The sequence below is a fragment of the Diabrotica virgifera genome, chromosome 2, assembly GCF_917563875.1.
Source record: "Diabrotica virgifera virgifera chromosome 2, PGI_DIABVI_V3a".
Taxonomy (NCBI): Eukaryota; Metazoa; Arthropoda; class Insecta; order Coleoptera; family Chrysomelidae; genus Diabrotica; species Diabrotica virgifera.
This window is the reverse complement of record NC_065444.1, coordinates 211,767,717-211,781,093: the sequence shown is the minus strand read 5'-3', so window position 1 is coordinate 211,781,093 and position 13,377 is coordinate 211,767,717.

Sequence of the window (13,377 nt, the reverse complement as noted above, 5' to 3'; positions counted from 1 at the left end):
GTTCGTCTAGATAGACGAACACATAGGGTTCCAAATCATGACCTAATATATTGTCTATCAATCTTTGCCACGTAGCCGGGGCATTGTGTAGTCCAAACGGCATGCGAAGAAACTGAAACAATCCTCTATTTGGGACAGTGAAAGCAGTGTTCTGTTTCGAGTCATCAGCCATTTTCACTTGCCAGTAAGCCGACTTTACATCCATACTAGAAATATATTTAGCATCACGCAATTTGTCAAGGATATCAGATATGAGTGGCAATGTATAACTATCTCTGACAGTCACAGCATTCAGCTTCCTATAATCGACACAAAATCGAAATCCACCATCTTCCTTTTTAATCAATAACATTGGGGAGGACCAAGGACTTTTTGACGGCTCCACAACTACAAGTCGCAACATTTCATCTAACTCGTTGTCTATATGTTTTTGGATTACTGGGTTTATTCTATAGTAATGCTGCTTGATAGGAGCACCAGTTGTTACAATTACATGCTCAGTGGTTTTTGCACAACCAAGTTCCTTACCTAATAAACCTATATTTCTATTAAGAGCAACTTGAAGACGGGACTTCTCCAAAGGACTCAAAACACTTTGACTACTCACCTGACTCACAGCATTAACGATAATCGGTTCATTAATGAATGACCAAACACTCTGCCTAAGATCGGGAACTATACCCATACCACACCAAAATCTACACCAAGTATTAATAAATGATGTACATCAGGAATAACAAGGGCTTGTATTAACCTTCGGAGTACGAAGACTGGGTCAAGCGTGACCCTAAATTCACTTATTTCTTAATATTTTATGAAATAATTTTTTTACAAATCCGACTGATCTCCTTATTTGTTTCAGTCTATTTTTTCGTATATAATTCGTGAACATGCAAATTACAGTTTTTCCTCTACGTAACATCTATGATGCCGAGTCAGTCCTGACCCGGTCTTCGGATTTCGAAAAATATTTTTAATATGTTTGTAGGTACACGTAAATCGCAGCCGTCTCTGTTTACAGGTATACGTATTCAAATATATGGCCGGAGCGAATTTACCTATGCCCGTTTTCTATAAGGTATTAAAATCTGGCCGCCGGAGCAAACTAGTGTATACCCATGGGAAACCATCATAAAAAATTTAAATACAATAATTTAGGATTATAATGGTTATGTTTGTTTGTTTTTTGTTGAATTAAAGATACTGTTTATTAATACTGACTATTTAAAACATCCTTATAAATAAAATGAGAATGGGTCACGCTTGACCCATCTTCGTAATCTAAGTAAGTCAAATAATCTCCGTACTCCGAAGGTTAAATTAAACCTATCTTTCAACTTGATTGGTAGCTCTACTGCCCCAACAGATTCATAGCGGGTCCCATTAGCTACTACACAAGTTATTCTACGACTACTATCTACAGAAAGACCTAAATCTCTAATAACAGACAATCCTTTATTACCTATAATAGTCGTCGATGCACCTGAATTCAATAATCCTAAAAGAGACTTACCTAAAACTTCTACACTAACATAAGGGCGTTCATCACCTACAGCATGCTCTAACACAAAATCTAATAAAATCTTAAAATTATTAACCGGGTGGTCCTTTTCGACATGCTGAGCCCGATTACCTAAGCACGTCGCGGCTCGTTTCCCTTTTTACCAAAATTAGGGCAAGTTCTAACAGTTACACCAGTTTTCTTACATCTATAGCAAAATTTCTCAACTTTAATCGTACATCCTCTGGCAAAATGTCCTGGTAAATTACACCTAAAGCAAACTAATTGTTTCGGCTGAGTTACAACTGAAGAACCATCACAACCAGCAGATATTGAACATGAATCACCTTAGAACTAACCTCTACGTCTACGTATGCCAAATCAGGTTCCAAACTGCTACATTTCGTCGAAGGAGGAACAAAATTTTCTACTGCTGCTTTCCTTAACTCTAATTTCCTACCTAAACAACGTAATTGAGAGATAGAAATGACATCTATCAAGGCCAGTTGGGTTTGATAAAATAGCAAAATATTCCTAAGCAAAATTTGAAGTTTAGCTTTCTCAGAGATTGGAAAAGTTAGTCGACCAAAATAACCTAACATAATAGCAATATAAACACCAATTGACTCATCTGGGCCTTGAGTTCCCTTGCAGATTTCTTCTAAGAACTTTTTATTAAAATAGGGAGGAATATATTTTTCTTTTAATAAAGAAACGAACTCGTCCCACGTACTTACTTCATTGCGATATGCTAAATAAAATTGACAAGCTTTATCTGTAAACAAATCAATACCAGATTCTAAAAGAACTTGTTTAGATACATGACGCGATATTCTAAGTTCTTCCACACGTTCTAAAAATTCATTTAACGATAAACATTTTTTATTACCCGAAAACTTACAATCCCACTTATTCGGCAAAATAGAATGACAATTACCAGATATGGGTGTTGGTTCTTGTATTTGTCCACGAGTGGATGTCGCAGAAATACCTGTCGAGGCACTTATATCTCCATCAAAACATGACTGCTGTATCATACTAAGCTGAGGAGGAACAGTAGTGGAATCCACAAAATCTTCTGTTTTCTTTTCAAGATCATCCAAAAGAGAAAACGCTCTGTTACGCAAAATCGGTCGCTCTTCATTATCCTCTGGAATATGATCGATTCTATGCAGTATATGAATCAGTTGAGTTTTGAACTTCTAATAAGGCCCACTAGAACTTGAATCCTTAAAACCTTTGATAACAGGTTCTAATGCAGCTAAGCCATCTTGAACTGCTTTAATATCCTCTTCTGCTGAAAAAGGGTATGTCGGGAATGACGAACTATCACTAACACTATAAAAACGCAATGCAGATGACAAACTTTTCCTCCTTTCATCTACGGTTCCAGTCGCTATGCCTCTAATTTTTAATTCATATGTAAGTTCACCTTGACTCAATCTATTTATCTCCATTTTAAAGGCAGACATATCTACTACTCTCCTAGAGATAACAAATATAACAAATAAATAACCCTATTTACAACATGAAAATAATAAAACAATAACACTTCTTACACCATAAATTCAAAATTATACGTTTTTTTTCTAGTTTTTCCTCTTCTAATCCTGGTTTTCTTCTTCTATCATGCCCTCACGTTAGGCGCCAAAATGCAACGCCTCGCCGCTCGTGCGCGGACGCTACGTTGCTACACCGGCTGTCGGATGACAACAAAGGCGTAACCCGCTATGCTCTAGTGGAGATGGGGGGTTCGTTGAGACTTCTCTTTTAACCTGAAATAGATATTAACTGGGCGCCAGGCAAGTTTGCCCCACGCCTAAAGTAGACTGCAACTCCAAACCTACCAAATTGTTGCAGTACCAATCGTGAGGTGTATGGAACAAATGAAATTAAGCGATACCTCACGTATAAATTATCTATTAATAATAAATAAATAAAAAAACAATAAATTAAGTCTGTAAATAAACATGAAATAATTAATAATAGAATAAACTAAACAAATTTAACAATATTGAACAACCACAACGATAACCTACCAAATAACCAGTTGCGACGAAGCAAATAGGTCTTCTAGCCCTCAAAATTAACCGAAAATTATAAGCGTCGCTTGAGCTCAGGCGCAACCGCTGTAAAACAAAAAAAAAACAGTATAACAAACCGAAAACACACTAGGTACTACTCACAAATAAACTAAAATTAATAAAGGCTAATGAACATAAACGCATAAAAAGATAAATTAATCAAAATCCTTATCTTAATTCTGTAGTGAGGTATCCAACGATGTATCCAATTCCAATGAGAAGAATAACCAGTAACATATCAACGACGTAAACAAACGATTTCAAACACAACAAAACTAAATACTGAAAGAAGAAATCGGAAGTACTTAATTGGAAGTAAACGTAAATAAATCGGAATAAATGGAACTAAACGGAAACCCTAAAAGAGAAAAATAGAATTAGAATATCTACTTGTATTTACACTATCATATTCTATAAAGCTAAATCTAAAATTACAGTTAACGTGAACTGTCAAAATGACGTCTATTACTACAACAATTAATATTAAGAAAAATAAAAACTAAAAACTGACTGAAATGACGTCAGAGAAATAATTCTATTCGAGTAGCAATGTCAAATAAGAAAAAAAAATGAAAACTGTAAATTAATGTAGATTTATTCAAAATGACGTCAGAGCGATGATTCAAATTCTATACCAATCAATAAATAAGAAAACAATAGAAGATCTTATACTAACCTTTGGCCAGAAGGGTTTTCAATGGGGTACAGACACAAATATATACTCTTCTACTTCCCACAGAGTATTTCCATCAATAAATACTAATTACCCCTATGTATTTTGTGGTTTAAGGCCTAATTACTGCAAAAGAAAATAACAACTCTCAGAGAAACTAATAAATAAAAAGCTCGGAAATCAACAATGCACTTATTGCAGCGCTTAAAAATCGAATTAAGACATACCTGATATTCTTTTCCTTCAGAATGGCTTCAGGAATCGTTACAGCGTATCTAAAATGGTGCTTTTAGAATAGTTCCCGTTTCATACGGTGTGAACTTGACAACTACACAAAATGTACCTACAAAACTACAATATGCCAAGTTCAATTAACATAAATTCAGGCCGATATCCCCAATCAGGGTGATCTATCCAATATCAATTGCCTGAAAACTTATGTTCTTCTTCTTCTTGTAGTTTCATGGCCTCCACCTCTTAGGTACTTGGCCAGTCCTCGTATTTAGACTAACTGGAAGGGAATCCTCTTTTCAAAGGGTCTGGATTTTTCCATATTCCCTTCTTTAAATTCATTGTGATATGATTTTCAAATAACTATTTTTATTTTATATTTTAATTTGAAATATTGTTAAAAATTGATTGATCTTTCTTAAGGTTTGGTCATTAATATTATGTAAGAGATTTTGTATTGAAATAGGGGTTGGACTTCCTATATTAACTAGTTCCTGATACAGGTCAAATTGATTTGTTTTGTTAATTGGGCATTCAAGTAACATATGAGTTATACTTCCTATCTGTCCACATTCACAAAAAGGAGTATCACTACAATTAATTTTAAACAAATGGTCTGGTGTGTGACAATGGCCCGTTCGCATTCTAATAATAGATGTTAAGTGCCTTCGATCCACAAATGTGAATTTGTGGAACCAAGGGTTTATAGAAAAATCACTTTGGCATTGTTGATACCATTTCCCTTTAGTTTTAAACTGCTTTGTCCATTCAACTTTAAACTCGTTTACAATTGTTTGTTTAATAAAAGGCAAAAAGTCAAATTTATCTATTTTAATGTCTGCAGGAACATTTAAAGTCTTGCCTATATTTGCCAATTTATCAGCCTCTGTATTCCCCTTTACTCCAGTATGGCCTGGAATCCAAGCTAAGATTATATTAAATCCTGCTTCCATTGACTCAATAATAAGTCTTTTAGTTAGGTTTGCAATATGGTTGTTTGTCCCCCAGGTGGTGTTATGTAATTTTTGGATAGCACTTTTAGCATCTGAAAAAATTATTGCTTCTTTAATATTTTTTTCAATACAAACAGATACTGCCTTGTTAATTGCAATAATTTCTGCAGTGCATATTTGAGTGTGCTCATGTAATCTGGATGCATAGTTATAATTGATTGAAGGTATGTGTACCCCAAAACCTATTGTCCTCGACTCGGGATCTAAAGAACCATCTGTAAATACCCATGTATAATTTCCATATGAAGCTGAAAGTTCATTAAGAAATTCCTGATGAGTATAGATTTCCATTTTTTTGTGGGTTGAGAAAATTGTCTGAAATGTTCCCGTAAGATAATTCAGTTCGATCTGAAAGCAGGATTTAATATTCTCTTTATATAGATTAATGAGGTATTTGTCAAAATTATTTTTGATTTCAATCAAATATGGTGGCTCTTGTGATTTCCAAAATCCTATTTTATAATTTACTTTGGTTCCCAACTCTGACAGGATTTCGTTCAGTGGATTTTTCAGAGCAGCTAGGATTTTCAGATAGAACTTAGCGCACAGTATTTTCCTTCTTGCATCTAATGAAATTTCTCCACTTTCTGCTAGCAAAGCATTAGTGGGGGTAGATCTCATACAGCCCGTGATGATTCGTAAAGCTTTAAACTGAATTTTATCTAATATTAAGAGTGGGGACTTACTACAGGGTTTTAATATTGCACATGAATAATCCAAATGGGGTCTTACGATTCCTTTATAAATTAATGAGACTGTATGGGGGTTTGCTCCCCACCAGGTTCCACATATTGCCCTCATTATATTCAAACCTTTTTGAGCTTGTGTTTCGATACGTTTAATATTTTCAATCCAGTTAAGTCGATTATTGAATATTGTCCCTAAATATTTAATTGATTCTCTAATAGGAATTATCTCTCCCTCTATTTTTAACGGAATATTATTGGTGATGTTTTTCTTTTTGTTAAAGATTACTGCAGAAGATTTACCATGGGACAAGGGTAGTTTATTTTCTGTTAACCATTGAGTTATGTGAGTAAGACATATATTAGTTAATCTTATAAGATTATTTATATCTTCACCAACTGTTATGAGGGCTAGATCATCTGCATATTGAATTAGCCTGAAATTAGATGGAATAATGTCATGTAGCGCTTTGGTATATATGTTGAATAGTAGTGGGCTCAGGGGCGATCCCTGAGCCAGCCCTTTATCAGTGATGTTGGGTCCAATTATTTGGTATTCCCTATCTCGGATATAAATATTTCTGTTATTTAAGAATTCAAAAATTAGGTTATTATATGTATATGGTATTTTTAAATCCGCCATTTTTCTATATAAAAGGTAGATATCTATATTATCATAAGCAGCTTTTAGATCAAGGAAGACCGTTAAAACCGCTTTTCTCTCAGTAAAAGCATTAAGTACTATGTGGGAAAGCGCTACATGCGCATTACTACATCCACTTTCTTTGCGAAAGCCCAGCTGATAGCTGGGCAAAATACTATTATGCTCTACGAACCATTCTATTCTATTTTTAATTATGTTTTCTAGAATTTTACCTACACATGACGTTAAGGCGATTGGTCGGTAACTTTCTGGACTGTTTGGACATTTAGTAGGTTTTAGGAAAGGTAATATTAGTGTTTGTTTCCACTGCCATGGTATCTTACTTGTTTTTAGTATATTATTGAAAATTTTTATCAAATGGGATTCTGCTATTGTGGGTATGTTTTTTAACATCGAATATGATACCTTATCCATACCAGTGGCCTTATCTTTTTTTGAGTATATTATATTAGTGTACTCAGTGTAGGTTATTTCCTCAACAGTTTCATTGCTAGGGCTCAGAAGTTTAAACCAGGGATCTACATTGCATGAAGTTAAATTATTTAGAATTTTTATCGAGGTTTCGTTATTGGGAAAAGTTACATGGCTATTAGAAAAATGAGTTTTAAATTTTTTAATTGTGCTCCAAATTTTTTTAACTGGAGTTTCCCTCGTAAGTGATCCACAAAATCGTCTAAAACTAGATTTTTTTTAATTTGTAATTGTTTTTTAACGAAAGCTTTAATTCTATTACAGTTTATGTAATTTTCCACGGTTTGGTTATCTACATAGGTTTTGATTGCTTTTCGTCTATTGTTTATTAACTCATCGCAGTCGTTGTCCCACCATGGTGCCCCCTTAGTTTTATCTCTAACTGTTATGTAAGGGATATTATCTTCTGCACTAGAATTGACAATATTATGCCATTCATTATAATCCACGTCATGTCGATCAGACAGCTTAGTTTCTATAGTGCCCATGTATTTTGGCCAATTTGCTTTTTTGAAATTTCTTCTGGTACCTAATATGCTGCCTCCATTTGAGGATTGTGTTTGGATAATTTCACATATAGTTGGGAAATGGTCACTTTGTCCACTATCTGGGTGTACCCACCAATGACACTTAGATGCTAAATCTTGAGTTACTATGGTAACATCAACTGCTGATGGATTCTGCCCTGGTTGTACCATTCTGGTGGAGGTACCATCATTCATTATAACTAATTGTTCTTCATCAACGAATTCCATTATTATTTTCCCATTATGGTTGTTACCAGCACATCCCCATACCTGATCATGTGCATTTAACTCTCCCATGATTATATAAGGTTTGTGAAAATCTTTTTTAATATTATTCCATGTCGATTGTTTTATTTGCTGACCTGAAGGGTTGTAGATATTAATTATATTTAGGTCAAATTTTGGTAAGTTTATACCTATCACCTGCATATTTGATGTTCTGTCAGAGTTGCTCACTCGTATGCTAGTGTGTTCAAAACTATCTTTAATTAGGATCATAATGCCACCGTATCCATCATATCTATCTTCCCTGTATATGAAATAGTTTTTTATATTTAATATATACGTGTTATTTGTCCATGTTTCATTTAATAAGATTACATCTGGTTTAAGTTCTTTAATGAAGATTTTTAAATTATCATAATTTGGTTTAATACTTCTAATGTTCCACTGCATGAGAGTGAAACAGCCTTGCATTTGGAATGTTTTATTTTTATTTTGATCCATAAAATGATGGGGGTGATGAGTTAATATCTAAATAGCCTGTGTCAAACGTAGGTGAGCCTATGCTTTTAAAATTACAAATTTGTGCAATAAAATTGAGAACATGTTCTCTGTCTGAATTATTTAATTTACTAGCCATATTCATAATATTTTGAAGGGACTGAGAGCTTTCTCTGAAAACGTTTTCAGAGGTTTGTTTATTGGTTTTATTAAAATTTGGTGAATTTGGGATACTATATGCCATGGAGGAAGTGGATGGCAACCTACCATTGGGGTTTAATATATTCTCGTTGTGTAGATCTTTATCGTATGTCCCATTATCTTGTGCTCGCCTTTTATTTCCTTTAAGTGTGACAATATAAGTGCTGGATTTTTGTTGATTACTGACGTGTGTCGTTCGTCTAGAGTTTAATGGGATACTTTGTGGTTCCAGGTTTTTAGTGCCTTGAAAGGCAGGGAAATCACTCGGATGGTTAATGAAATTATTATTTTTTGTTTTTGGAATTTTTTCAGAAGCCTCAAAAAAAGATAGATTTTCTAAAGACATCATCTCTATAATTTTTTTTTGTCTCATAAATTCGGGACATTGATGGCTTGTGCTATTATGCTCAATACTGTTACAGTGAACACATTTCATAACACACGTTTCATTTGGTTCATGTATTTTAGTACAATTAATGCATTTACTATTTTTTGTTTTGCACAGATTTTTGGTGTGCCCGTAATTTAAGCAGTTATAACACTGTATCACTGGCATTATATATGGCAAGACTCTATGTTCTATACCGCAGATCAATACTCCCCTCGGTAAAGTAGTCCCTGTAAAGGTATAACAAACAGTTCCAGTTGGGAGAAGTGTAACCACCTCCTCACTTTGGCTGCCCTGTTGAGATATCTCATCCATTTTTTGCTTAATTCTTCTATTAAAACGTTTGACATGAATAATTTTACAATTTTTTGTATTGGGTTCTGAGTATTTCAACAGGGTATCCTCTGTGAAGTCTCTATTGATAAATTTTACAATACCTTTACAGGTTACATTCTTATTAGGGATGAACAAGTCATATCCTTTATCTTTTAACGTATTTGAATCCAAAAAATCATTTGCCGCTTTTCTATTTTTAAATTCCACACTAATTCTATTTATCCCCTTTTTATGAGTTTTAAAGATTTCGTTTAATTTTAGATCATAGATTTCTCTAGCTATAGCCAAATAGTTATATTTCCCGATATTAAAATTTTCATTATTGGATTCTATATAGACTTCAAACGGACCTTTATCATAAATATCATACCTAGATGGGATGTTATTTAAATTTTCTTTTTTATCAGTAACAATTATTTGTTTTTTGTTATTTCTTAAATTATTATTATTACTTAGATTGCCTATATAACTCGTATTTGTAGTCATTGGAACATCAAAGTTATCATTTTTTTCGACTAAATTTAAATCTGGGGGCTTATCACCCCCAGACGTGTCCCCCATTTTTAAAACTAGTTTGTTTTATTTATTTAATTTTTTTTTTAATTATTCTATTAAAGTGTTTTAATTTAGGCTATTAGAATTATAATTTATAAAAGATTTTATTAAAATACCTGACTTTCAAAAGCCGACAGCAATTCAAATTTTGACACCACTACCTTGTCAAAAAATCAATCAAACTTTAAATTCCAAATTATTAGCTATTTTTATCCAAATTTTCTCAGAATTAACTTCGGAATATAGTTCTTGCAGCTACGTGACAAAAATTATTGCAGTATTACTTTCTCTGTCTCAACTAAACGGCTTTTTCAGAGAACTCTGATATAAGTATATCATTCAACTTTGACAGTTTTCACTCAAGCCAAAACTTATGTTCCAAGTAGCACCGCAATTTTAGAATTCGACGACTGTCAAAGTGACTTACCGTAACGTATCCATGACAACCCTTGCCAAATTCAAAGTCTGCTATCTATTCGATTATGTATTTAAGAAAATAGGAGAAATGTGGGAAACGGTATGGAAAAGTGGAATAATTTATTTAAAAAAAAATAATATTGAGACGGTTGAATTTTTAAAACGTAACAACATAGTGAAATGAGCAAAAGCACGAAGAATAAGGTGGTATGGTCATATAAGTAGAAAAAGTGAAGATGATCCCATTAAGGTGAAACAGTAGCGATCAACAGGTAGCAAAAACGCGTTCCAAGATTGCGGCTGTAATTTTGAATATTTTTTCGAGGTATTTGGCACACGTATTCGTAACATAATAAAGAATGGCGGTGCAGAGCCCAATTTGAAAAATATATTAATATGTGGAAATTACTCTGTAATTAAATAAAATATTAAAAAACGAGCCTGTACCGTCATTAATAAGAACAAAAAAATACACTTTCTTCAAATAAATTTTTTATCCGATGCCTAGATTTTGTGTCATTTTGGAACTACTAAAATTTTTTATTTCATTAGTAGTTCCAAAATGACACGAAATCCAGGCATCGGATAAAAAAGTTTATTTGAAGAAAGTGTATTTTTTTGTTCTTCTTAATGGCGGTACAGGCTCGTTTTTTTAATATTGTATTTAATTACAGAGTAATTTCCACATATTAATATATTTTTCAAATTGGGCTCTGTACCGCCATTCTTTATTATATTACGAATACGTGTGCCAAATATCTCGAAAAAATATTCAAAATTACAGCCGCAATCTTGGAACGCGTTTTCGCTACCTGTTGATCGCTACTGTTTCCTCTTAAAGTTATTACCAACTGGATACCCCCTGAGACAAGAGGACGAGGCAGACCAAAAGCAAGGTGGAAACAGCAAGTCGAAAACAACTTAAGAGTTATGGGAATTAGAAACTGGAAAAAAAGACTGAGAACCGAAATGAGTGGAGAAAAGTAGTGACGGAAACGAAGACACACCAGATGTTTGAGCAGACAGATTAGAAGAAAAGTGGACTGATCACCCATGTCATAACGGATCATTAAAGTGAAAAACAGTTATAACTTCCACGGGAGTGTACAGCTTATATACATACATTACTTTTACATGCTGTACTTTATCGAATGCCTTTTGGAAGACCACGAATCATGCAAATACACTTTTCAGTTTAGTTTTAATATATTAAGTTATTAGCTACCAGCAACATCATCAACCCTTCCACCACCTCACATTCTACTTCACTAACTTAACGAACACTTATAGTAGAAGTAGACGAAATAACCACAAACTCACATAACATATAAATCTGGTTATTTGTGGATTCAAGTTTCGTTCAAGTTCAGTTTCGTATTTTTAACACTAGTCTAAGAACTGGGAGCGGATTTTGTGCGTGATAAGTAATATGGAAAAACTATACGGGGATATGTTAAATTAGTTGTGTACATGACTTTCCCTAATGGCCGGAAACAAGAGTGGGGGACGAGGGTAGTTATAAGGGGTCAAAGTCGTGGTTTTTATTATTTTTTTTGTGACGATCATGATGGAGATAGTGCACCAAAATTTGAGAATGAGTAGGTCATGACGTCACTAAGTAAAATCTCTAGGAGCGGAACGCTGCGTAGTCGACAAAAGGGTGAACGTAGGGGTGAATATAAAAAATATAATGGGTTTTTTTCGACGTTCGTGACTGAGATAGTGCACCAAAATTTGGGAATAAGTAGACCATCACAAAACTAAGTAAAATCCCCAGAGCCAGAAACCAGAGTGGGGGACGAGGGTAGCTATAAGAGGTCAAAGTCGCAGTTTTTATTTTTTTTGTGACGCTCATGATCGAGATAGTGCACCAAAATTTGGGAATAAGTAGGTCATGATGTAACTAACTAAAATATTCAGGGGTGGAACGCTGCGTGGCCGACAAAAGGGTGGAGCAGGGGTGAATATAAAAAATATAAAGGGTATTTTGCGACGTCCGTGAGTGAGATAGTGCACCAAAATTTGGGAATAAGTAAACCATGACACAACTAAGTAAAATCTTCAGAGCCGGAAACCATAGTGGCGAACGAGAGTAGTTATAAGGGGTAAAAGTCGCGGTTTTTATTTTTTTTTGTGACGCTCATGATAGAAATAGTGCACCAAAATTTGGGAGTAAGTATGTCTTGACGTAATTAAGTAAAATCTCCAGGGGCGAAACACTGCTTGGGGTACAAAGGGTGGTAGGTAGGAGTGGGTATAAAAATATAAGGGTTATTTTGCCGTTAGTGATCGAGATAGTGTACCAAAATTTGGGAATAAGTAGATCATGACATTACTAAGTAAAATCTCGAGGGGCGGAACGCTGCGCGGGGGCAAATGTTGTGTTGCGCCACAAAATAAATAATACAAACTGCGACTTTGGTCCCTTAAAACTACCCTCATCCCCAACTCTGGTTTCCAGTCCTGGAGATTTTGCTTAGTTACGTCATGATCTACTTACTCCCAAATTTTGGTTCACTATCTCGATCACGAACGTCACAAAACATCCCTTATAATTTTTATATTCACCCCTGCCTCCACCCCTTTCTCAGCCACGTAGCGTGCCACCCCTGGAGATTTTACTTAATTACGTCATTTCCTATTTATTTCCCAATTTTGGTGCACTATCTCTATCATAAGCGTCACAAAAAAATAATAAAACCGCGACTTTGACCCCTTATAACTATCCTCATCATCATTCTGGTTTCCGGCTCTGGGATTTTACTTATTTATGTCATGTTCTACTTATTCCCAAATTTTGGTGCACTATCTCAATCACGAACGTCGCAAAACCCCTTAAATTTTTTATATTAGCCCCTACCCCAACCCCTTTGTCGGCAACGCAGCGTTCTGCCCCTAGAGATTTTA